Raw genomic sequence first — 24,810 nt, 5'->3', positions numbered from 1 at the left:
CGTTGTATGGAAAAGCTTCCAGAGTATCACAAACCTTTGTGCGTACATGCAAAAGGAAATGGTTGGGAATGCTTAAAACTTGGAATGGATGATTAGCCAGAGCAGTGGTGGTGTGGTTTAGCTCCATTTCTAGGCCACCTCTTAGGAAAATATCCCACTTTTTCTTGTTCTTTCCAATCAGTTTTGGGGGAGGGAAAAAAAGCTAACCTCAGAGTTGTGTGTTAATAACCTTATTGCGGAGTATGTGACTATATAAATCTAGATTCTGTTTTATTGGTGTTTATTTACCAGGTGACACCTTTGTAAATAAAATAGAAATAAAGTCCCTGTTGCATTATGAAAATAAAGTGGTTTTATGAGTATCTTACCTAATATATATAATTAAACAAGTGATTTCTCAGGAGCACTGCAATTCCTATTAAAACAAAAATCTTAATTGAAGTACAGCTCCTCATTTCATTGGAATTGTATTTCCTGTGTGTCTTTCTGCTTTAATATTTGCTTTACTTACAAATATGCCCAAAACCAGAAATTCAACAAGTAGTTGAGCATACTGCATCTTTTATGTTCTGGTTCTTTTCAAGGCTTACACAAGGAATATGCTGTGAGATGACTTTGCTAAATAAGAAATCCATCAAGATCCTATGAAATTGTGTTTTATGATTTCCCAGTTGAAAGTTTTTGCTGGCTGATTGCAGTTTAATACAGCAAATTTCGGAGTACAACTTTGTGTTTGGGCTGAGTTAAAGTTCTCCAAATAAACAATAGCATCAGCTTGTTGACTTTATAGAATAATTTCTTGTCCTGATCTTGCTTTAAGAAAACTTTAATGAGAAATATGCCCTTGTTGTTGTTAAGTCAGTTTTCTTCTTGTTGTGATTTAAATGTAAAGGCAAGATTTATGGAAATGACTGCAGGGTGGTGCTGGCCTAATTAGTCATTATTTCTGGCAAGGCATAAAAAATTGGTTGTTCTTGTGCCTAAAACTAATAGTGTATTTTGTGTTTAATCTGTAGGTCTTTTGTAAAACAAATGGTTGTGCTAAAAATTGCAAAATACACACATTTAGAGTTCGTATGCTATTATTTTGCATGCTGTTTTGGCATGTGATTTAAATTTTTCTTTGATAGTTAAATTTACTATTATGTATATTTGAAATGTATATATCCCTTAAAAACCAGGAATAATAGTAGCTGAGCTGGAATTTGCAGTAGAAATTTAAGAATTGAGTATGGCTTTTCTACCAGTGTCTATTCAAGGATTAAACACAAAGCATTGCACTGCTTTATAGGAGCACTAATACCTATTACAAGGTTTTTTCTGAGAAGAGTTTTTTAGGATTATCCATGTGATATGTTCACCATTGGGCTGAGGGGTGTCTTTTAGGGCTTGCTTTTTGTGGGCCTTATTGAGCTGAATTCCCAGTAATTGGTATTTCACCCAGAAGCGACCCAGGTGACTTAGGAATTCCAACACCTTCAGCATGTGGAATGTCTGTCCTAATCAGGCTTAAGAGAGTGGGGGCATTAACCCAGTCGTGACTGAAACCTGCCTTCTAAAGGAAAATATTCAACAAGGCATGTGACGCAAATTCTCCTCTGTGCCTTTGCCTTTTCCTTGTCCAGCCACAGCTCTTGGCCATCCTTAGTGGCCAGGAGATGTTGAAGCTGCTCTGCACGCTCCTCTCCCTGAATCCATTTTGTGATTAAACTTTTAGAAGTCATAGCCCCCAACACTCAACTGCAGTTTCATGGTAGCTCTGACATTATTTTACTGTTCACGCTGTGAATTTCATTCTATAGTAAAATGAATATTATATTGGCCTTTTAAGTTGGTTGTCAGTGGAGAATAGGGAAGCTACACTTAGAGCATCTGTATGCAATCTTGGCGACAAGTAGGACCCTCTGGAAAGCTGTTACTGTTGGGGCAGAACTAATCATTCCATGTGAAATTATATAAGGAGAATTAGCTCTGACTCTACCTCATTTCCTTTCATACCGCTGTGAAAATAAGCTTAGGAACGTCAAACCTCCCCTCCGTATTTCTCTAAGTACTTTGTTAAATACTTCTTTTTATTAGGGCTTATTTATTGGAGGTGCTGGAAAAGAAAATATAACTGTCTGTATTTCTGGGTACTAATGGGATGTGCATCCTTGCCCCCTTTGGCAGTTGTGATTTCCTTCCCAGGACTGGATTCCTGGGATCAGTTGGCGTTGCCTTCTCTGTATTTGACTTTATTTCCCTGGCGGATCATTCCGAGTACTCCACATTTAAGGTGGCATGCTTCATGTGAGAGAAAATTGTCAATCACAGCCTGCCTGGGCTATTTAGAAAAGAGAGATATCAAAAGCCTGCTTGGAGCTCTAAGGAGCAGTCAGGTCACCTGCTGAGTCGCCTGGCGGGAGCCTAAACTTGTGCAGCCTTGAAGTTTAGGAAAGAAAACGGGGATCTCCGGAGGTCACTGCTCTGTGCTGAGGCTCTGTGCTGGCTGTGTGAATGTGTAGTTCAGTGTCATCCAGACAGAGATGTATGGGCCATTCCTGACGTGTTCTTCTTACCAGGTCTTCAAAACAATCACTGGGGATTTGTGTAACCCCTCCATAACCTAGTCCCTTGTTTAACTATCCCTAGAGGTAGCGTATTTCCTCTAATACTAGTCTAATTTTTTTCCTAACCTGTTAAGCATCTTATGTTTCTTTTACTTTTTTCCTGCAAGGGATATTGCAGTAGTGGGGCATGATTCTTGTAACTGCTGTTAACCTGTTCTGAAGCTTGTCTCATCTTTCTTTACTTTTTTTTTTTGTGCTCACTGTTTAACTCTCCCAGATTACTTAGATTTTCTTTCGAGCTCATTTCCTACAACTGTATTGAAAGGGTTATATGAGTATATATACTCATATATATGAGTATAATGTACACCCTTAGGATCAGCGATGAACAGAAGAAACTTTACCATCTTTTTCATATGATTATTACTATAAATTCAAATTATTTTTCAGTTTTGCTGTTCAGTATTGAAACCTCAGTTTCTCTGTTAATCCCTTAGTCCCACTTTTCTCAATTCTAACTCTGTTTCCCAGAATGCTTGCAGCATTTCCCAGGTAACTACCAAGTTTTGCTCATCATCCAAGTAATAAATGAAAACATTAAATAGTCCTGCACTGAAAATGCCCAGAGGATGCTTATTATATTCAGAGTCCTGCAACCTGTACTTTGTTGCAGACCCAACCTTGGGAGCTGGAGTCATGGAATAGTTGGGTTGTGCTGATTCCCTCATTGTCTTTGGAGCCATTGCTGGTCTTTGTTCTTTCTGTCTTGCACTGAGAAGCCTGAAACAGGACAAGTCGAATCTGACATCCTGTAGCTGTAGGTGTTTAGGAAGGGAATTTTTGATGAGTTGAAAAAGGCTTGGAGAAAGCTTACATGGATCTGCACCCATTGGCGACTCAGTTTCTCCGAGTTGTGTATAAAAATCATTTTTAATGATACTTCTGTGTCTGACCCACAAATGGTCATTGTTCATAGCTGCTAGATCAATACTTTTTTAAAAAAAACAACCTTTGGTCAATCAGATCTCAAGGTTTGAAGTGTTATTTTGTGAAACATGTGGACAAGGGAGAAGGGGAAGACACGCTCTCTGCTTCAAAACGTTTTCTTTCTTGCCACTTGCTTCAAATATAATCTGCAGCTGTTTTTATTTTATGTTGGTGCTTTACTACACCTGATGTGATCAGAAACACTTTTTTATCCTCTGCACTGACATTTCTAAAACCAAAGCAACTGAGAGATGCTTGACAGAGTTGGGAAGACACAGGGACTGTGGCTTACAGTTAAGGCAGATGTGATTGCAACATCTGTGCCTAGGAAAGCTGCAGTCTGATCTGCCTTCTGTCTTCAGGATTTCTGGGATTCCAGAAGCAGAAGTGGTGCAGATAAGACATGTCCTCTGAGGTTTTGAAAGGCTTCTGCTCAGATTGTAAAGCTCTTCCTTATTAGGCCCACAGGAAACACATCTCTAGCACAGCCAAATTGGTATCATTGTTAAATACTTCTCCTCTGGCTCTCCGGTGGTAACTCTGCTCCGTGGTGGGGTTATTTGGGATGAAGAGCCTCTGTGTATTGACTAGCTGAGTATATTACTGGCATGTAACTGTGTGTGGTAATTTCTGACTTGGAAGCTGTGATGCGATCCAAAGAACAGTTTATAGAGGGTTTTCTACCTTTTTCCTTAAATTGGGCTCTGTAGGCCTAAAATTTGGGACTTCTAAACTTGAAATCTCCATTAGAACACAATCTAGTAACTAGGAAGAAAAACCCCAAAGCCTTGGCATCAGACAAATGAAAATTCATTTTCTTTAATGACTCTCCCCTTTGCCAGCTGTGTTTTTGGAAAATGGGTCTTTGCACTTGGTTTATTTTTAGTGCAACCACTGTGTTGGTTTCTGGGTGGCATAAAATTGTGCCTATTCCTCTGTGGGTTGTGAAGGAAGCCCTGCCCTTTCCCTCATCTCTGAGCAGCAGTCATGGGGCTACTTCCTGACCTTGGGACTGTTCTTATATTGGGGCTCCCCTCTTGCTGTGCTTCTCCTCTGCTGTTGTGTCCTGCTCTGAAGGCTGTGCCAGGTGAGATGTGCTTGCTGTTCTTTTTCCTTTCAGGTGAGCTCTTCTGGGCTGATGTGCAGCTGGTGGGAAGAGAGAAGCTGGTGGCCTTCCTCTGTTCTGTATGTACCTTTGAACAGACTTCCCTGAAGGTGGTGCATGGCAGGCAAAGCAGGTGAGACTTCAACAGCAAACACTTCAGAAAAGCAAAGGTTTGCTACTCTCAAGGTCACAAATCTGTCCTGCAGGAGAAACAGTAAGACATTAAAAAAGCAACTAGATGAAACATGAAGACAATGTCCACACGACCAAAGCAGGTGGTTTGCATAATTTTTCATGCATAGTTTTTATACTGCTGTCATCATAACAATACGTGACAAATGAATATGCTTTTCTCTCAGTGATGTTTAAAATTTGATTAACTGAATATTGATAATGTTCAGTGCTTAGAGATATTTGTACTTCACTGGATTGTACAAAGAGTAATTCTGGGAGTTGAACAGTATATTTCACTGCAGACAATCTTCAAGTAAGTTCTTAATAGTCTGGCTGTATTAATATTCATTTTTAGAGTTTACATTGTTAAATGTTAGTTATTAAATTCTGTTCAAGATGTAAACTCTGTTCTGTTTTGTAGCATTAATTATGCAAGTTTGGAATTCTCAGTTTCATTTTAAGGTAGGGCTTTTTATTTGTACGCAGCTGTTGAAATAAATTACCAGTACAAGAAAACATTCTCCTAATAAACGAGGGATGCCTGGAGTTGGCTGTGCTAACTGAGACAATTTAATTCATCCATCATCAGGGATGATGTTTCTTAGCAACACAAAGTATTTTCACCCGGGGCGCTTTCACAAACTTTCACATTTTTCTTCAAATACAGCCTTGGTAGTGTTTTATATGACCTGAAGTTCGTCCATCTGTCCTGAAGCTCCCAATACTTTGCCATTCTCTCCAGTGATCAAATGATCTGATATATGGTTGGTTTTTTTTTTCATCTTAATAATACACAAGTTGACTAGAGAATCATTTCACATGTCAGATTTTCCAAAGGGTTCTGGGAAATTATTTGTTGCTCTATATAGCAAAGCTAAAAGTTATTGAAAATGTGTTAGTTTCATAATAAAACAGATCCGAAAATTATTGGCTGGAGAGCCAACTAAATGCTTTCTGATAGCCATAGCCTCAAGGGGGATACTTGGATCATTTGTAATAAAGGAATATCTTTGATATCTTATGGTGAATTGACTAGTGTTCTGTTCAGATCATTATATATGAAAAAAATGGGCTTGGTATGCAATGTTATTTTATCAAATTGTTTGGGTGTAAGAATTGCCTTAATGTATCGCCAGAATTTTCCATGTTTCTTCTTTTCATGTGCTACATGAAATCAGAAGAAGCTCTTGATCCATTAAGACTACCTTTACTTCTTGCTTTTCGTTTTTTCAACATGTGTGGGGATGATTTGATCAGTGTAATTACCACCTGGGGAGACTTGGCTTGCTTAAGAAACCCTTCAGGTATGTAACAGGTGTTGTTCAGTATGGAGAGCACACATCTTCCAAGTGCAATGTGTTATTTTGCTTTGAGAAATAATATATCTTGATTTTTTGGTGAACTGCTCAGAAAGCTTCTGTTAGCTGAAGAAGTGACTAAGCCTTTGCTTCTGTCTTGCTTTGAGAGGAGAAGTCTTAGTGGTTCTTCTTTATCAGCAGTGCATAGTGACAAATGTTTGGAAAATGTTGTGATGAGGTGATTATTCCTCAGCCTATTTCACAAAGAAGGTGTGCAGAAACCCCTTTTAAATTGTGGGGAAAGAAATTATGGAAACATTGGTTTGATTCTTCCTCACAGGTAGAAAAATGCTGTGTTGTGGCTCATGTCAGCTTTAATTTGCTGAGTTTTCATGTAGGTACATGAAGTCTTTGTTACATATATGCAAAAAAAAATAATGGGACACCTAATTGTATGTCCAGGCTAGGACATCTTGTTTGAGGTGATCTTATTGAAGTGTAGGTGTTTCATGCCCTGGTGTTACTGTCTAGGATCTTGCAAGATCTCCAGGTGTTCCCTAAAGTCCTTTGAAGAATCACCTGAGTTGGGAGCTTTTTGTGTTATCCCACAGAAAAAGGCATCTGATAAAAAAGGGGGTGAAAATCTTTTGCTAGCCAAGCCTTTAAGTCTCAACTCTTTGAAAACAGCAGCAGTCGCTTGTCTCTGATGCTGCCTTACCTAAGCTGGAACTGTGACACCTTACAGAAAGTTTAAGGTGCTGTTTGCTCCTGCAAGGCTTTATTGCATGTGGTATTTCTACCTCTGCTTTAGCATCCTGGGATCATTTGGGAACCTCCAGAATCAGTTATAGGCTCTCCTTGGCCTTTCAGGTTCTGTTCAAAAAAATTCCTTGTGGTTGTGGTGGCTCCTTAGGCACCTGCAGAGTTTGATGTCAGGGGTGTTTCCTGCAGGCTGGCGTTTGCCCTGCAATAAATAATGTAATCATGTTGTAAACCTGTATTTGCATCTTGGTGCAGTCAGTAGAGACTGACATGAAGGCTGGTAATGCATCTTTAAGAAAGTTAAATTTAGAAGATTAGATACTGAAATTGCTCCATAATTGAGGCTTCATTTTTCCAACTGTAAACCCAGTCTCAATTTACAAAACTAACAAAGACTGCCACAGACAGGTAAGCACAACCTCCTTCATATGAAAGCAAGCCTCCCAAATACTCTCCAGAAATTAGTCTAAGAATAATTTTATTTTGAAGAAAGCTTTGTGTGGGGTAAAAGAATAAAGATTTCCATGGGATTAACAAGCAAAATACAGCTCTTTGCTGTGAATTACTGGAAGCAGTGCTGGTGCTGTGTCAGTTTAGGGTAGAGAAGAGGAGAAAGGACTTCCAGTAATTCTAAGTTTCTTTTCCTTGGGAACACTTTTTATGTAGCAGAATGGTTACTCAGGATAGGTACATAGTAGCAAAATGTCACTTGAGTGCTGTGCTAAAGGCAAATTAATTGCTAAATATTAGTTTTGAACCGCAGTCTCTCTTGCCTTAGCAAACCAGACGCTGGGTTCCTTCTCTTATCCATGTTTCTCAGCTAGGGATTTTCTGTGTATTGTATGCCTTTTCCTACGGTTAGCTATAAGGACATGAAGAATTGATAAAAACTGTCTTTTTGAAGGTAGTGAAAGGTCTAGAGTCAGTCTGATAAATAGAGAGGGATAACTCGTAACGATAAACACACAGTAGTGTCAAAACTGTTGTAAATTTTCAAAAACGACTTTTCATCCTCATCCAACCATGACTCAAATAAAGAACATTCCCTTTATGGCCTGCAGCACAATACAAGTTGTACTTTGCTAGCTTTCAGTTAAAGCAATGAACATATTACTTGAATTTTAGAGAAGAGAATTTGAAAACGTACTACTATATTTAAGGTTAAGTCTTGAAGTTACAAGAATAACTAATAGTTCTTGCTGTTGTTGCATCTTTCAGTGTTCATGTGCAAAGAATGACTTGATCAGAGTTGTCACTGGGAACATTTAGTTTTTCATGCAAAGTATTTTTGGGCAGCTTTTATTTAGAAGAATGTGGGATAGAATATAAAAGAATGAGCCTAAGAAATTATCGTTTCTGTTAAAAGGTCACAAATTATCATTGTTTGGGTGCTGTTTCTGCAGTTAGTGTCAGAAAAAAGGTGAGTGCAAATCAGGCTAAAGCACTTCTCAGCGTGGATGTTTGACCTTGGAATTCTTATCATTTAATGTAGTTGTCTTTTCAGATACTTGAGAATTCTATGATTTTATTCTAATTGGAATTTGGACACATTTAGGAATGAGCAGTCAGTTGTTTTGTTGTGTGTTGTGTTGGTATCTAACTCACATAATGTGAGAGCTTGCACGAAAGCAGGTGTGATTTCATTCAGCCTCTTTAGTACACAAAACTATTGTTGTCAATAAAAATCATAATTTCTGTTATTGAGCTTTGTCCAGTCAAGGAGTAGTACATAAAAGGGTTGAGGCATTTTTAGAATCATAAAATGGTTTGGAAGAGATCTTAAAGACCATGTATATAAAGTATAGTACATGCTGAAAGAGATACAGTCAAATCCTAGTTATATAAACAAAAAGTGAGCATCAAAATAGTTGTGTGTCAGTGTTAATGATCTGTATTCCCTATGAAAGGCTGACCTTTTTGGGACCTTTTCTTCAGAAGTTAAGAACAGGCTGATCTGTTTCTCCCACAGTTGGAAGGGCAGTTGGAAATTTGGTTGATCTTATTTTTTTCAGCATAACTATCACAGGGAATGAGAGGGCCAGTTGCTGAGATTGCAAAGGACTGTGCAGCCCCAGGCATCTTCCACTATGTGTGAAGACTCATTCTGCTTAATGCAAAAAACTAAAAATGAAGTGCCTAAGTTCAGACCAAACACTGATTCAGATCAGGAAAAATGTGATCCTTCCCTGTGACTTAAAATGGATGAATGAGGCTTATATGTGATGGTTCATATAAATCAAGGCAAATGGGTATTAGATTACATTCATCATTGTGTTTATCACTTGAATTGCTTAGCATTGTAACCTGGTAAGCATTGGGCAGTGTGTATTTAACTGTAAAGAAAGTGTTAGAAAATTATAGTCTGAGTTTGATTAAATTGAATATGGTGGTCTAAAGCTCTGGAACTTGGAGTTTGAGGCAGAGGGAAATGGTCGAGAGCCTGCACATTCTGCATGTGGGGTTTTTGACATTTGGTGATCTCATTACTCAGGTATAAAGCAAGCATTTTACTGCGGTAATAATTTATTCAAGATGCTCTTTTTAGGTCAATATAAACCTAATTAAAATATCCTATATTAAATATGTAAATGGTTTCCTGTGGCCAAGTGATTTTTGTCCACACAATTGTGTAACTTTAGCTTAAGCCACTTTTCAGCTTCCAGCCTCTTAATTGTTCTTTAATCTATGGAGTACAAAGAATTAAATGTGTCCACTCTCATTAAACTTTTGGTTCATTTCATTATGATTCATGGAGATGATTTACAGTTAGGATTTTGAGATGTGGACCACTATTATTTTTGTAGACCTCTTTCCTTTGCCTGTTCGCTCTTGAGTGGGTGAAAAGGTCCAGGATTGTGTGGACTGTGGTATGATCCAAGTCCTGCATCATTCTGTGCTTGGCTGGACAGTGATTCTGCCTGGAATTATGACCTTAAAGTTGTCCCTGTTGTAAGAGGAGCTGCAGATGCTTCAGGGTCACCAGTGAAGTTTCTCACCTAAGACTGATGTTGAGGTACACAGTTAAATATATCTCATTTCCTTTTTATATTCTTTATGCATAACTAGATCTAGGAAGGCCTGGTAAGTGTGGAATTAGTGTTTATTTCCTTTTGTGTTGAATTAGACCTGTCACCAGATTTATTCCTAGAATCTCATGCATCTTACACAGCCATTCCTGCTGCTTGTCATCCTCAGCTCTCTCTGTTTTTGGTAGAGAAGTGTGGACTCTGTGGCACTTGATTTAACATCAATAAAAAACCTCCATCAGAACTTCTTAGTGTTGACAGTCTCTAATCAGTTAGAATATATTTTTCTTGTGTGTAACTGATTTTTGAGGGGGAAAAACCTCATCCATGTATTTTCATTGTTAATGGAAACTACAGCTGGGAACCTCAAAGAGGAACACCGAGGGGCATCCTCTGTAGGTTGTCCACAGTGTATTTGGTCAAGAAAAGAAGCAGTTTAAGGAATGTGACGTGTGGTCCTTGATGCAGAAAAAAAGCTTCTCTATGCCTAATACATTGGAAAACATTTGTTCAAGAGCAGCTCTCCCCTATGCAAAATATGCCCCTGTAGTATTATTAAGGTCAGTATCTGTGTAGGTTCTCATCCATACTCCGTGTAGTGCCTGAGGTCAGTTTGGGCTTGTACATGCAACTTTAAGGAATGTTTTGTCTGGTCCTGTTAAAAAGCATCTCTGTAAGTTGTTTGTTTAGAAACTTATTTATTCCTACTCTTCCTGGGCTTGTCTTCAGTTCCTGCTTAAATAGCAGCTGGAAATGAAACGTTGTGTCCTGCTTCACAAGGTTTGTTAAAATAATCTTTACCTGTATACATATAGGTATACACAGCTCATTGACTGCTTTTTTGATGTTAATTTGGAGGTGAGTGTTTTCAGTTCTGGATGTTTAGTAGACTTTTTTGTGTGAAAAGATGTGTTGTGAGTTTTGTGAGAATGAATGTTGTAAGTTGGTGAGTGGATCCCGGGAGGAATTATCAAAGTGCTATTTCATAAAAATCAAATAAACTCTGTAACTGATCAAGTGGGCAAGTTCACATGTCCCTGTAGTTCTCTGAACATTCTGTCTTGGCTCATTACTACCAGAAAGGTGTCTGCACTTTATCATGTGTTGGCATGTTCTCTGAGACTCAGCATTCCTCTTCTGTATTATTTCTTGATAGTTCTTTCATTAATCCTTCAAAAGTGCTGGACTGCTTAATGGAGTCAGAATAAAAATAATGCATTTTCAGAAAGTCTTCCAGTGTGTTCTGTTTGCTTTCTGCGTCTCACTTAAGTGTTAATCAATTAAGTGATTCTGATTCTAGTCACTCCCCAGGTTAGATCTCGGTGATACAGGGATGGATAAATGTACTCTGTAAATTAGGTGTGAAACGGTTGGGGAAATGCACAAGCTGCTGCTCTGCAGAGCCAAGGCAGGTCTGGCTGGGCTTTATTTTAGCTCATGTGTGGGCAGGCTGGCAAGGCTAGCGCTGAGCTGGAGAGAAGAGGATGTCCTGGGAAGAAATTCCTCCTGTAGGAAAATGCTCAGGTGTTAATTTTCTGCCTGTTCTTTTTCTATTCATTTATTGCTTGAATTCTGTCACCTGGGCTGTTTTGTTCTGCTCTTCTGTTTTTTTTTACACTTCTGAAATTCTTAGCTGGTGGTTGTAAGTCACAGGCCATCAGGTGCCACCGTTTTGCTTATAAAAAAGGACCAGAAGATTTAAAAAAATATTGTTGCCAACTCTCTTTAAGGATTCTGTCTAAAAAGTAAAACTTAGTTTATGGTATTACATAGACTCTGAAAATAAAACTTGTGTTTAAGTATCATATTGTTTCAAAATTAGATTTATTATAGGTATATTATGATATGCAGAATTGTAACTCAGAGGGAATCTTCCCTGGAAGTGAGTTGTCTGCTGAAGATGCCCAGTATAATCTGATTGAACTGGCCTGGATATAATTAATTGGTTATTGATAGAAATCCATCCATTTATGTGCTGTGTGAACAACGGAGAAAGATCAGAAGTGAAGGTGCAGCTGCCTCCACTTTCCTGGTAAAGAATCTTCAAGTCTTGAAAACCCAGCCATGGCAGATGCCAAGGTTGGGGACCTGGCTCTACTGTAGCCTCCAATTAAAATACTTCCCCAAAAGTCTTTTGCCCACTCAGAAATAATTTCACTGAATATATCTTACCCCTAGATTCACATATTCAACAACCTGCAAGTTGTGCTCAAGCTGTGAGTTTTGGAGGGTGTCTAATGTTCTGTTTAAAGGTGAAGATCCTGTTGTATTTTTTCTTTAAATTTTATGAGCATTTTATGTAATGATGTTCCTGTCATGCTTTTGGCCATGAATCAGCACAGCATTTCTGTGCAGGCTTTAATTGAAGCGTGGAGTTGTCTTGCTGTGCAAATGTTGAAGTCAGTGAGACTATTAATTAAAATTAAGGATCTGCATAAGTGCTTTTACTAAAAATAAGTTGCTTCATAACAGCTTTGGGCCATATTTGGGAAGGAGGGGGTTGTTTTTTTCAAACTTTGGAAATAGGTATATAATTCTCTCTGAACTGCATGATGATAAAATGTAGCAGCACTACCAGAGGGCAGAATGTTGATGGGAAGAAGTGTGAGCTTTCTGCCTTGTCAGATGTCACCTAAGCTGCTATTTATTGATTTTTAAACAGAATAAAACTGTTATGGCTTTTGTATTGCACAGAGACAGGTGGGAAACTTGAGAAGTTACTGCTTAAGCTGCTGCCACTGTAGTGGAAGCGCACAAGTGACAGGAATCAATCAGTTCTTTATCTTCCTTTCCAAGTGCCTGGTTACAACTCTGTTTTTCTCCCATCAGTTACTTGAAGTTGGAGCTTCTCAGAGTGAGACTCCTTGTGCTGTGTGTCATTTGTTTTCTAGCTGTGTTTGAAGCTATTAAAAATATTACCAGGGAAAACCGAGCTCTGGCTTTTCCCGTATGTATTAGACAATTTACAATACAAATTTACTGTACAATTTACCTTATAAAATGTTCTGATTTACTAATTCTCTCAGGGTACCTTGGCAAAATAGCATCCTTTTATCTCCTCAGTCTGGCTCTTTACCAGGCTCACTTTATCATGCCAGCCTGTTACCTTTTTTCTGATTTCTATTGAAGATAGACTCCTTACAAGCTCTAGCACTCCTCACCTGCAGCAAACCAATAAATTAATAGTGGAGGGAAGAGGTCACTGGGAATGTGGATAAGAGGAATAAGTGCACCAAGCTGCCTGTGCTGTCAGGTTTCTCATTGCATCTTTCTATCTCTTCCAACACTGATTTTAGGATCTCTGAGCTGCCTTTTTGGAGGTGTATGTGATGTGCATAAAGCAGTGGCTGCAGAGTTAAGCAGGAAAAGATGAGGGGCCCTACTTCACGTGGTGCCAGCTGGGATAAAGCCTTGTTTGCCTGAGGTCACACAGAGATCTGTGCAGGGTTGGAGCACAGGTGTTTTCTGACCCCAAGATGATTCTTCTGTGGTGCTTCAGCACAATGTGTGTTGAAATTTCCAAGCTGTTGGTTTCTTACCACTGCCCTTCTTAGTCTTTATCATTTAGCTTTTACTCCATGATTAGTAGCAGAAGCTGAGAATCCCACTTGTGTGTGAGTGCAGTGATTTCTTGCTGAACGTCACATGGTTGTTTCTAAAAGTGGGACTCTGTAGGTTCCTATTTAAGGTCATTTATTAATATTGTTGATGGGATTGCATTTGCTTAGTGTCACTGCCAAAAGTTTCTGTAAAGCACTGTCACATGGACACAAAAAATTTGTATTGGTTGGGGAAAAAATACCAATGTTGCCATCTTTACTATGAGCGTGTCAGTTGCTCTTTATTGCTTTTTAAATTTGATTTTGTTGTTGTGTGGCGAGCTTTTCAACAAACATAGTGGTTTCATTTATATAACATTAGAATTATTGTTAATGCCCAGTTTCATACTGCGAATTAGGTATGTAATATTGTGTCCAGTGGGATCCTGTATCACAGAATTTGCATAGTTATAGTGCTGGTGACATCGTATCTCACACAAAGAACCCAGGGACCTGATACAATATCAGTAAAACTGTCTCCTAGGTATGATTCAAACAGTTTTATTAGCAACATATGGGGTATGAAGGAGCCACAGAGGGTAGTTTTGAGTATGAGGGTGCTGGCCTATCTTTTTCAGCCTGTAATTATATCAGTCCTCTTCTATGGTGTTATTTGTTGCTGCTCTGGGATTGCAGAAAAATAACTACTAATATGATGACACAAAGGATCAGAATAAATTATAATTGTTGACTTTACAAGAATTCATTGGTGAAAAGGCTTACTGTCCAAAGCTTGGATATCATTTCTGGTGCAGCTTCAGAGCTGAGCCACTGCACTAAATAATGTAGTTTTGATAGTGTTAGGGTTTTCTGGCAACCTTATCCTGCTGTATTGGATGCTTTTGTGATCTGACAGATACAAGGAAGAAACTTTTTGGCTGCATTTTGGTTTTTAATCTCAAGCTAAAGGAGTGCATTTTGTTTAATTGATAGTGGGATATTGAACTCTTGTTCCCCAAATGGAGCATATTCTAATTAATCGTCTTGAAATAAAGAGTTCATAATTTAAATTATGACATTAAAAACTTGCGAAAATATAATTAGAAAATTACAGTAGTGCTCTGTTCAGTTGTACTTCTTAAAGTCATGAAATATAAAAAAATAACTTCTACATGTTGTAAAAACGATAAAAGTTGGGGAGTTTAATGTTTCTGCCAGTTGGCTGAAGAGCCACAATGTGTGTGTAGCTATTAAAGAAAAATAGTATTTAACTATTTCCCAGATAATTTTTTTAAAATCATGTGTTTTAAAACACTGGGATGAGCAATGTCTCTTTGCACAAGAGATGTGTAGTAGGGAATTGGGACTGTTATTTGGACTTTAGTCAGAGTTGCTTCTGAATATTTTTATTCCTCATTGAGGTTTAGCATGGAACAGTGTGGGACCTCTGTGCTGTGTCACTGATGTGGAAGCATCTTTTCCTCTACTTGTTTCCATTCCATATTGTGTTGATCTTACTGTGGCTGCAGTAATAATAAATATATAATTTTATCTGGAAGGGATCCCTAGAATTGTTCGTTCAGCCCTTGTTTTCAGGTAGGATGAAACTTTCTTTAATAATTCCTGGCTTAATTATACATTGAACAAGATAATAAAAAAGGAATCTAATTTATAACTTAATTGCTAAACTTTTTAGGGTTCAAGCTCTCTGCTTGCATTTTGTTATTTTTATGAGCTTTTCTGACTTCCAGAAACCTTTGAAGATAATTGCAGGTGATTGAGGAGCTATTTTAACTTGTTTCCATAGTATCCAGCAGTAAAAGACCTCAGACTTTGCCAGTTTGTATTTGTTTTGAAAAACATCCTCTCATCCTTTATCTGCTTTATCTCTTTGGGAGCTTGGACTGGAAACTCTCACAAACTTGCTGCTGTTGAGAATCTCAAGTCCTTCAGTGAAAAATTGAAGTAATACCATAATAAACCTTGTAATTTTGAGAAATAAGTAGAAACATGTAGTGAGACTTGTGATTGAGAAGTGGACAGATGTCAGCTTGTAGGTGCATAAACATCACAATCTTCTGATCTTTGTGTGCAGTTGTCCCCTGACTCCCACACAACCAGCTACAGGGTGAAATGGTCATTTCCAGTGTGCCTCAAAGTCAGTTTGCTCTTTAGACATCATTAAGCATAAACTTGTACTGTTTTAATGCAATTTTTTTTGCCTTTTAAATGCCATTTTGCCTTTTTTTCATATTTTCTCTCCTTTCCCATATCATTTTTTGTTTGGAGTAGAAAGCTCACACCCACTTTGCTAAAGATGGTAAAGGAGTGATTTCTGAAATTAACTATTAAATAAAAAAAGTTATATAAACATATCTGGACATCACATCATAGGGACTTCAGAGCTGTCTCAGGAGCCTCTAGAGCCACTCATGTTAATTGTTGCATATCTTGTAAATGTGTTTATTTCAAAGTACTGGAAGCCTTCCAAGAAATTTCTGTATTTAAAAGGGCAAAAAGGATGTCACAGTGGATTTAGCCCAGGACAAAATAAAGTAAAGGTTAACTTGGACTTCCATCAGTGAAAGCTTAAAAGCTAAAAATAAATGCTGGTCACTATGGTTTTGTGATAGAAGGATTTGTGAGACAAAGCTGATTTTTTTTTTTTTAATAGGCTTGTGTGTCTGGTCTTTATTGCTATCTTTAACTAATTTCTTTTGAAGCATTAAATCTTTGCAATGCAGTTTTTTGATATAGAAACTTAAGTTGTATGTAGCTGAGACCGAAAAGATTAAAAATGTCCTGTTGCTTAAAGTTTAACTTTTAATGAGATGAGAAAGGCCTACACCTTGTGATTCCCCAATGTGTTCATGGCCCACTTAATCAGCAATTTCATTGGTAATTTAATTTTTGCTGCTTTATTTTTCAGATGATGCAAAGAATGCTGGAGTAATCTGCAGTTAGTCACATAGTTCAGATATCAAAATACAGGAAAACCAGTTGGGACAGAAAACAGGTTGGGAATACAGGGGTGACATGAGGGGAGACAGAGAGAGCTGGGACAGTTCAGCCTTGAGATGAGTGGGCTCAGGGGCACAAACTGGAAGAGAGAAATTCTGTTAAAATGAGAAATTTTTTGCTGAGTGGCCAAACACTGGAACAAGTTGCCCTCAGAGGCTCCATCTATGGAGATACAACTGGAGGTGGTCCTGGGGACCTTCCTGTTCTCTGGTTTGGGCAGAGGGTTTGGACTGGTCACTCTCTGGAGGTCCATGGTTGTGGAATCTCCTGTCATTTGCCTTTATCTCACATGTGGTCTGTCTTCACAGATGTTATTAGACCAAGGAAGGCATTTGGGATAAATATTTGTGTGGTGTAGTGTTGGGTAGTATTTGGATGGAGCTTCTTTACAGAATGGTTTTGTTGGAAGAGACCTTAAATATCATCCAATTCCAAGCCCCTGCCATGGGTAGGGACACCTTTCACTAGACCAGGTGGCTCCAAGCCCCATCCACGGCTGGTCTTTAGGGGACAGGGAGACCACAGTCTCTCTGGGCAGTGTTTAGCCTCTTCTTAGCCTAAAACAGTTGGAAAGTTAGACCAGATGAGCTCAAATTCTCTTTTCTTTTCTCCCCCCAATTCTGTTTAGATTGAAGAATGCTTCTACTGTCAGGAGAATTGCACTTGGAGATCTGTCCATTGGACTGAAGCAGATAAGATGGATTGGAAGAAGCACTGCTGACCACTGAGATCCATTGCCAAGATTCCCAAAGTGCTTTGGTGAAGACCTCTGAAGCAGCTCCAGCTGGTATTTACTGCTCCCAGTTTTGAATGCAGGTAATAATGCTTCTGATAAATATGATGTGTTTGTTAGATGAAAAGGGGAGAGAATTCCCTGTTTGAGAAGCTTGATGGGTTTTGAATTCTTGATATTATTAGATGTCTACTAATGATTTTTTACTCTGCTTGCCCTGAAATGGTACATTGTACACATTGTACTTCCAGTGCATGGTAAGTCTGACAAGGTTACAGGTTTGGGAATGAAAGGAATCTTTCTTTCAAGAAACACAATTAGCAACATGCTTGGTTTCTCTTTTTCTCCTTTTCAATCAAAGCCTGGATTCATGTGGCTGCAGCAGAGAGGTGAGATGTTAAGATCATGAGTGAAGTGTGTCTGGTGACAATTAGGCTGTACCTGTACAGGTACACTGATTTCATGTGGCTGTAAAAGAGTGGCAGATTTAAGTGACAGCTGGGACCTACAGCAAAATAGGAAGAGGTGACCAAACATATTTGGCAATTCAAATACTGATATTTATTTACCACCCTGCTGCCTCCCCCCAAAAAATCAACATATGTTCAAACTAATGGTAGTCAGCAGAGAAATAAGATTGTATTTTATAGTTTTGGTGGGGAAGATTAGTTTCCCTCATGCTGAAAATTAATAAATTTGGTTGTGTCTTCGACACTTCAACATAACTTCTGTGCCTCTAAAACTGCTCTGAAGCCTGGGCTGTTTAAGGAAACAAGCTGGTGTGATACAGGGTGTGTCAGTGCCATTCCTTTTCTTCTCCCCTTTCTTTTCCAGTAACTTCTGAATTCATCAGACAACCTGTACTGAATTTACCAGAGGAGTAGGTGCTACAAGAAATAACAGACTTTCAGCTACTCACTTGAAATCCATGCCAAGGACTCTATATTTTTAAGCTGTGAATTAATTTATGATTAATGTTTTAATTATTTGTTTGTGTCCTAATTTTGCCATGTTTCAAATTTAATTAAGTTTGAGACACAGGAGTAAGCAACAAACTCCAGGTCCTTTCTTTCTCAAATTGCTTACAACTACCAAAATTCTTTCTCACTGGGGGGTTTTGCCAGAGCTGTGGTGCCTCTGAGGCTGCTTCTTGCACAGAGTAGTCTCATGAATTGGGCAGAGATGAAAGTCACATAACCCTAAAAGAGTGTTGTGTTCTGGTGTGTGTCAGCAGGTGGAAGGGGACAGGTGGGACACCCCTGTCCTGAGCTAGGGACAAACAGCCTCATGTGGGAAGAGCAGTGTCTGTGTCTCCCAAGTGAGAGAACTTGATGAGATGAGAGAAAAAAAGAAGTGCAGTGCACACAAATATTACATATACTGTAATTTTTGTTACCATGAACTGTTAAAATTGTATGTTTTGATTTCCTCCTAATGTGCAGCCATCTATGAATTGTATCATATAGGGATAAGGTTTTCAAAACTTTGAGTCTCTGAACTGCCTTTGTCAGAAATGATTCAAACATTCAGGTGCCTGGGTCTCATTGCAAGTCCATGAAATTTTCTCCTTCTCCTTTGAAAATGCAGCTGTTATATTTTTTGGCTATATTTTCTAGAATACTTTAACTATGCACAATTTCATCTGGCGTGGAGCACAGGGGAAGCACAGGCACTGAAATACCCTGAGCATAGGCAAAGCAATCACAAGCCTGAGGATAAATGGGTGTTCATTGGGGTGAGTGGAGCTCAGATGGGCACCACCAGTGCTGCCCTTGGAGGTGACCAACTTCCAGTGTCTCATTGTTCCAGGTGTGTTCTGGGTAGGTAAACACAACCTGTCCATCTGTGACTCATTTCACACTTCAGAGTGCAGTTAGGTGTTACTGATATCCACATGCAGGCTTTGGCACCCAAGAGTTATTGTTAAACATAAAAAAATAGAGGGTTGGTGTCAGCCTACCTAATTTTTCAAAGTTATTGGAGGCTTACAAATGTTAAAGCTGAATTCAGCACCAGGAAAGGAAGAAATCCTTCCCTGTGAGGGTGGTGAGGCCCTGGCACAGGGTGCCCAGAGAAGCTGTTGCTGCTCCTGGATCCCTGGAAGTGTCCAAGGCCAGGTTGGATGGGGCTTGGAGCAGCCTGGGATAGTGGAAGATGCCCTGGTTGTGGTAGGAGATTGGAACAAGCTGTTCTTGAGCCAGTCCAAATAATTCTAATATTTTGCAGTTTTCTACTGCACTGTAGATTGTTAGTACTAGAAGCTTTTTTTCTGAATTATGGAAACACTTCAAAAATCTGAGGAATATGTCTTAGTGCAAAGCACACCAATATCCTGAATTCAAACAGCAGCAGTGAGGAAGGAGCACAGACACTTGAATTGTGTGGTTACTACTTCAGAGACTAAAACTAGAACCCTTTCTCACACTTTCCCATGCAGAAGAAAAGGCAAGTGCATACCTTGACTTGGTATATGGTATGTACTTGTATCTGTTTCTACATAGGCTGATAGGTTGTTTTTTTTTTCCTGACAACTTAAATTTGAATGTTATCTCCTGGAAATTTCACAGGGTTCTGGTAAACAGTTAATAATTATTTTTAGGTGATTTCCACTGTGAAACTAATTAACTCGCTGTTTCAGCATATTTGGTGATGCTATCTTCATTTACTTTTTTGTTAATGAGACAATGCTGGTGTAGTTACTCAGATGTTTACTGGGAAACACCGGCTGCATGGGTGCTAGCTGGAACCTGCCAGTTCAGCTGGGCCAACGTGCTTGGTAGGACCCTGGCGTAGTCAGAATTCATCTTGCAGAAGTAAATCTTAAACGCCAGTTTTGTCTTGTATCTTTTATTGTTGGGATTTTTTTTTCAAAAAAAATCATAAATATATCCTCAGAGCAGAGCAATTCTAAGCCATGTCTTATGGGCACACTTATAAATAATTTGAAAGTATTGCTTAGGATGGGCTCAACGTCTTCTAAATATGTATTTTATATAGAAATGTTTATTTTTATTTATATACATCCCTTCACTTAGAGATGTTCAACTGTTACTGGCTTAGAGACCTTGTAGCAGAATAGGGTTGTGCATCTGCAGGAAGCAATATTCTCACTGAGGCAGTCTCTGCAGAACTCTTGATCCTGGCTCACCTGGAGCATCAGAGTTGTGGAATAAATCCTGGATTTTAGAGTGTGATAGTTTTGAAGCACTGAATGAGCGTTCTTGGCCAACTGGTTCATCTCAGGTTAGAATGGAAACTAAAACCCCTCTCTGCATGTAGAGGAGGAAGCCTAAAGAGGAAATAATGACTTAAAATGTGCTTTCATCTGCTCTACTGAAAGAAGATAAAGATGGGTTGGTTTTGTTTTTTTAAACTTTTTATTCAGACAAGCTGCATTTTGTCATGCAGTTTTTTGGCAATTTAATTAAGGCCTTAAAAATGCATAAGTGACTGTACAGTCCTAAAAGCATTTGACAAGACCTAATTGTGTGCTCTGTGGTCAGCAAAAACTTACTGGTTGGGGTTGCATGTTTTTACTCCGTGAGGCTATTGGCATATGAGTTGTGTATTTCTATATCGTTTGTGGAGCTGTAATGAAAATGAAGTTATCATTGTGAAGCTTCCAGTTTTGACAGTGAGAATGGCCCTTCGATCTCCGAAGGCTGCTGGGTTCTCCATATAAGTTGAAACCATAAACATTTTATGGCACAAGATGAACTGCTGGGATTCAAACATAAATTTTAGAAAGAAAAAGGGAAAAAAAGAGTGAATGCCTGCATCCATGAATGTATTGCATTGCTGCAGTAGAGTCATATGGTATTTTGCTAACTTCTGGGTATTGGGGAATTATATATTACAGGTAAGTGGGATCTGCAGACATTCTGTGGGTAGGAATGACTTTACTTTAGAAAAATCGTGCTTTTTGTTCAGCTTGTGGTGTTCAGATTTCTGAAGAATTTTACCAGATTAAGTATTTCTATGTATTAGTCACTGTGGAAGGAGAATGGAGTCCAAGACCATGGGGCTAAAACCACAGTCTGTAACTTTCTTTTTTACATAGAAGAGCATGCAGGGAAAATATTTTCCTGTTCCTTCTTTGAAAGTGAAAACAAAGGAGATTGACATCCTTTTACTCTTTCAGTCAAGTGTCACTCATCCTGAAGTTGTAATAATCAATTCAGAATGGCTACTTACACTTCTTTACAAAATTGGATGAAAGAGCTTTGCAGATAAGTTAAAGACCACAGGAAAAAACAGCTTATAACTTCATAACTTTAAACTGAATTAGTTGTTTCTTTGAATTGCTTGTTTTTAGTCATGTTGCCATAGGTATCAAAGCAGCGAGCTATTATCATTTCTTTGTAAGGATTGCTGCTGTTTTATGTTCACGTTGCAGCAGATCAAAGGACGGGTCTGCAGACACGGAAGGGAAGGTGTGTTCTTTCAAAGATATGCAAACACACCTAGAGCGAGCTGGTCCAGGTACTGTGGATGCACTGACAAGGATTTGTAGATGGCAGCAGCATTGTTTCATTCCTGAAAATCTTTATCTTAATTGCTGAAGCTTTTTTCTGAGTATTCTAAATCTCTGCCAACTCAAACTCATTCAGATGCTGCTGCCCCCTACATTTACAGCTTTGTCTCGCTGTTTGGAAGGACCTGGCTTGTTAATTGCTACTGAGTGTTAATGATACATCCTGCTCTTACTGATTTGTGTTCAGCTCTCCTTCACCCAAAATGATCTCTCCATCTGAAGTGATTTGCAAAAAACTCTTGAAACTTGTCAGAGGAGCTGTGGCTGTCCCATTCCTGGGAATGTTCAAGGCCAGGTTGGGTGGAGCTCTGAGCAATCTGGATTAGTGGAAGGTGTCCCATGGCAAGGGGTTGGAATGGGGTGACCATTATGGGCCCTTCCAACCCAAACCTTTTTATCATTAGATCTTTGGTACCTTGGAAGAAATCTGAAGACCTAAACATTCCCAGATTGGGGGAATGTCTCAGTTTCTGCAATGGTTGTGACCAGCTGTGTATCTCATGTAAGCAATGTACCAGTTAATATCAGCCTGTGGATTTAAGGGGATATTTTGGTTTAGACCTTGGGAAGACTTTACAACTATCTTCCAGCCTAATGGGGCTTCAAGAGAGCTGGAGAGGGACTTTGGACAAGGGGCTGGAGTGGCAGAACAAGACAGAGTTGGCTTCACATGGGCAGAAGGCAGGGTTAGAGGGGATATAAGAAAGAAATTCTTCCCTGTGAGGATGGTGAGGCCCTGGCACAGATTGCCCAGAGAAGCTATGGCTGCCCCTGGAACTGTCCAAGGCCAGGCTGAATGGGGCTTGGAACAACCTGGTCTAGCAGAAGGTGTCCCAGCCCATGGCAGGAAATTTGGAACAAGATGATCTTTAAAGTCCATTCCCACTCAAATCATTCTGTGATCAAGGAATAAATGAAAAAAATTAATTTTGGCATCAAAGCTAATGTATCAAGTGTTACTGCAACACATACAGAGAAGTTTTGGTTTACCCATGGACATAGCTTTATACATGTGACTACCAGTAATTTAGATGTGAGCCACTCATCTGCCTGATGCTGCTCTCTATCACAAAGAAGTGATTGTTTTATTTGTTTTTCCATAAGTGCATCTATCTAGTCAAGTCATGGGAACACCACCTAAATGAGCCGACCCCCCAACTCACTCCTGCAAGCAGAGCTGTTGGAACCTGTAGAGATTCTTGTACCAAACCCAGGGTATTTTGGGCATGATTGTTTTTACACTTGCATCTTTTTGTACTGTTTTTATTTAGTGTCATTTCACTAAATAACTGTTTAGTTTAATCCTAACTTGAAAGACCTGCTTTAAAGCTGCATGCAGTGACTGATTTTCTTTTGAAGACTTGAATCTATTTACAGAATCTCACTACTGTTTTTAACTAACTTCTTTGCAATGTTTTCTTTCAACTTTGGAAATTCATTAGCTGTAAACCACGTGTAAAATGTCTTCAGTCTTTGAACTGATGTTTTATTGAGAAGCCTGGCATATCTGTGAATCTAAATTAAAAACAAAAAGCCATTTAGTGAGGAAATAGTTAATAACAAAACATTACAAATAGTGTCTGAAGAGGCTGCTAATTGGCTCAGGAAGTTTTCATTTTCTGTAATTTGATGCCTCATTATTTATAATAGTGAATCTGCTCCTTACCAATCATACCAATCCCCATGAAGAAATGAAAGTGATGTTTACAGTTCTGGATGGAAAACACTGAGTGAGGCTTGCTAGGCCATATTCTGCATTGAAGTGAAATGTAAGAACCCAAACTATTGCCTGGAGTGATCGTTTCCACAGGACTGCACACTATTCCAAATACCTTTTTGGAATGGCTAAGATTCTCCAAAGTTTGACTAAATGCACCTCAAAACTTGAGGTCAGCTGGTCCAAAATCAGAGAGAAAGAACCTGGAGGAGAATATTCAGAGCTGCTCCAGAAGTTGTGCTGGTGGATCGTGTTCTTTCCCCAGTTGTGCTGTGGGGCAATTTTTGCTCTGCTGTTTCAAGATCAGGATTTTGGTAGTCACCAACTTCTCCTTGTCATGGGTGATTGAACTTAATCTTCTAGTTTGAATAATTATGCTTTACCTACTTTTTCCAGCCCTAAAATACCTGCTTTTTTAGTGTTGTCAATGCATAAACTCATAGTGGATAAATTCTAAGGTGGTTTTGTTTTTAATTGGTCATTGAGGTAGATGTTTTAATAATTTTGAAAAGTTGAGTAGCTTATGTAAAAAGTTGCCAACTTTGCACTTTTTTCTTGTTTTATAAAGCATCAACATTTTTGTCAAAAAATTGTGTGCAATGTAAGAGGTGAACACGGTTAGAGGGATGGAGCACCTCTCCTAAAAAGCAAAGCTGAGAGAATTAGGATTGTTCAGCCTGGAAGAGAGAAACCTCAGGATATTGAAATTGCAACTTCAGTACCTGAAGGGAACCTACAAAATGGAGACTATTTATGTCATTGTGGAGTGTCCAAGGGAGGGGATGGATTCACACTGATAAAGGACAAGGTGAGATGGAATATTGGGAAGGGATTCCTCCCTAAGGGGGTGGGGAGGGGCTGGCACAGGGATGCCCAGAGAAGCTGTGGCTGTTCCATGCCTGGCAGTGTCCAAGGCCAGGTTGGGTGGGGTTTGGAGCAACCTGGGACAGTGGAAGGTGTCCCTGTCCATGGCAGGGGGTGAAATTGGATGATCTCTAAGGTCCCTTCCAACCCAAACCTTCCATGGTTTTGTCTCTTAGTGAAAGATATGAAATGACTTATTTGCAACTCACGTAGATTTTGTAACTGCTGCTTCTTCCTGAGCAACATCTTTCAGGAGGTTCAGTGTGTTCTCTTTGAATATAAAGCAGTTTGATAACACTGGAAATGCTTTAGAGAACAGCAGCGAGTTGTTACATTGAAAGACTTGAAGAGGCAATACATTAGGCTAAAAGCAGTGGCAGTACCTGCAGAGCTCACTGTACGTGCCCTTAAGCAAAAGATAATAATTAGTTGGCTGTATTCCCCTGCAAACCTGCCCAAGTGTTGATGTTTATGAATTGCAAAGATCACCAGCTTGAGCTC

The 24,810-nt window shown here is 39.1% G+C and overlaps 1 protein-coding gene across 14 annotated transcripts in view; it reads left to right on the top strand.

The window, feature by feature from the left end:
- GTDC1 (glycosyltransferase like domain containing 1) overlaps window positions 1-24,810 on the top strand; it is a 200,071-nt gene that overhangs the window by 4,758 nt on the left and 170,503 nt on the right. For 2 of the 14 annotated variants that reach the window (XM_063401003.1, XM_063401004.1), the window contains exons 2-3: window positions 4,657-4,774; window positions 17,090-17,277. The gene's annotated coding sequence lies outside the window, so the exon portion shown is untranslated. Of the gene's footprint in view, window positions 1-2,997; window positions 4,775-17,089; window positions 17,278-24,810 lie in introns of those variants that run through there. The other 12 variants (XM_063401014.1, XM_063401013.1, XR_010080849.1 and 9 more) reach the window with 10 other exon arrangements.

The sequence above is a fragment of the Prinia subflava genome, chromosome 6, assembly GCF_021018805.1.
Source record: "Prinia subflava isolate CZ2003 ecotype Zambia chromosome 6, Cam_Psub_1.2, whole genome shotgun sequence".
NCBI classification, from domain to species: Eukaryota; Metazoa; Chordata; class Aves; order Passeriformes; family Cisticolidae; genus Prinia; species Prinia subflava.
The sequence above is the reverse complement of the archived record's forward strand: the minus strand, read 5'-3'. Positions and strand labels throughout refer to the sequence as shown.